This window comes from Capricornis sumatraensis, chromosome X (assembly GCF_032405125.1).
Source record: "Capricornis sumatraensis isolate serow.1 chromosome X, serow.2, whole genome shotgun sequence".
Lineage (NCBI taxonomy): Eukaryota > Metazoa > Chordata > Mammalia > Artiodactyla > Bovidae > Capricornis > Capricornis sumatraensis.
In genome coordinates this window covers 127,675,742-127,677,967 of record NC_091092.1, presented here as the reverse complement: position 1 = coordinate 127,677,967, position 2,226 = coordinate 127,675,742, and the positions used below count along the sequence as shown (strand labels likewise).

At 41.5% G+C, this 2,226-nt stretch overlaps 1 pseudogene; it reads right to left on the bottom strand.

Moving 5' to 3' along the window:
• Positions 1-1,520: 1,520 nt before the first annotated feature.
• Positions 1,521-1,976, bottom strand: LOC138070666 (ARL14 effector protein-like pseudogene; annotated as a pseudogene).
• Positions 1,977-2,226: the final 250 nt, after the last annotated feature.

Sequence of the window (2,226 nt, the reverse complement as noted above, 5' to 3'; positions counted from 1 at the left end):
AGCATTTTCTGCCTCCTGCTGGTTGTGGAACCCTTTCCCTCACAAAAAGTTGTCAGGATGCTTGAAGAAGTGGTGGGCAAGAGGTCAGGTGAATATGGTGGATGAGGCAAAACTTTTGCACCAACCTAATATCACTATCAGGAATTTCTGATGCAAAGTGATTGGTGTTTGCCCAAGAACAAAACATGGATTTGCTTCAGGGAAGGGGGGAAAATGTATTTTTTTCTCTCTTGGGTCTAAAACACACGCACTTTCTCACACACAAAAAAATCAAAGTAAGGAAAATTAAATGCTTTTTATTAATGAATTTGCCACACAGAGATTTTGGGTGAGTTAGTCAGAGGCAAAAGTGGTTTCAGGTGAATATTTTCTAGTGGGTAAACATACATAGCCATTTGGTGGGACAGAGATAGGAGCCTTCTGTCTATTTTTAGCCCATTATTTCTGCAGCCTCGGCCAGGGCCTGCACAGCTGTGTTCAGTGGAAAGACTGAACTCTTTGTGCCGAATCCAAAGCTTCAGAAGGAGCAATTAAATGTTCATGAGACATAAACGTGGAAAAGTGGAAAAAGCAATTTTCTCCTTACAGATAGATCATTTGAATAAAACTTGGTATCAAAGATGACTGAAGAGAAACTTTCCCGATGACGCTGTGGGTGTGAACAGTTTCATAGAGATTTTCCCTAGAAACAGTTTTGCACAATAGCTGCCAAACCTGGCCCAGATGTTTCACATCAGTCTTCTGAGATGGTATCTTCACTGAGGTCAGCAGAAACTCTAGCTGAATTTCCTTAAATCCTATACCTCTAAGACCAAATGCAACTTAGGCCTTAGGAATTTTATACCACGTTGGCCAGTTCTGTGTGGCTGGTAACCTTAGCCACTAAAAAACTGCTTTTAAATCATTTCTAGGTAACAATTAGATTAAAATTTGTCCTTTGAAGTCTGCTTCCAGTTGGCATTTTGGATATCACTTAAATTGAATCTCTCATTTTGTGCTCATATGTTGGGACAGTTGGCCATGGGGCCTAGTAAATGTTTTTTTTTAAAAAACAAATTTCATTTTAATATTGTTAAAACAGTAACACTAAAAGCATGAGACTATGAATATGCAGTGCAAGTCAATCCAAATAGAATTCTGATTTAGAATTGATAATGTGTAAGATCCTAACGGTAACTATTATAAACATATGTTCTTTGTCAAGATAAGCTCTCAGCTACAGAATTCTAAAAAACCTAAAACTCCATCTCCTAAGGTACCAGCAAAGAGGAAAGGGATTTTTAACCCGAGAGCAGAGTAGGAATTCAGTTGCTGGTTACCAGGGGAGGAATCTGAGTCATCACAGCAGGAAGGTTAGAGAAAGACAGTGCATTACACAGGGTTCTATGGCTTCAGAGAACACTAACTAGTCTAAACTATATTTGTAAAACTTTTTTTCCCCCAGTCCTAAAATTCACCCAGGAGACAGAGGCTGGTATAACTGCAAAGCAGAGAAAATGCATCAGCCTGGAGGGCTGCTCCTAGTCAGAGAGGTCGAATGGCATCTTGCTGATGACCTCCCCATTCTCATCGACTATGGTGTGGTAGACCCAGTGGCGGTTGCAGCGGCAAGTGGGCCCACACTTGGTGGAGTTACACTTGGGGCACGGGTAGAAGCAACCCTGGCAGTCTTTATCAAGGCAGTCACACAGGTCAGCCTGATTGAAGGTGAGCCTGCCCTTTTGGTCATACTTGTTGACTTTGCGTTTTACAGGAACAGACTCATTCTTGCTTGCCATTTGCCCTTCCTTCATCAGCTGCCTTAATTTAGGGTTAAAGTTGGCTGCCTGAGGCCCGGAATTTTGAAATGACAACCATTTTAACTGCTGCTCCACCCGTTTCATCTGCTTCAGTTCCATCTCACTTGGTTTCTCAGGAGAACTTGGACGTGCAGGTCTCTCTCGCACGGAACTGCTTTTTTCTGCTTGTTCACTCATTTCTGCTCACCTGGGGACACAAACAAAGTCAGCAACCATTTGTGGGAGCTCACTCAACCATGAGGACGCTCGAGCTGGTAAACGTCATTTCAGAATGGGCCTATGAAGATTTTACTTCAAACCTGGGTTAAGTGGATAGGAGCAAGTTTATCAACACCAACAAATCTTTCGACAAAAGTGCTTTTATCAGATAGTATTTCCTCCTTTATTTAACCATCTCTTTTTTCTATCAACTGTTTAAATAACCATT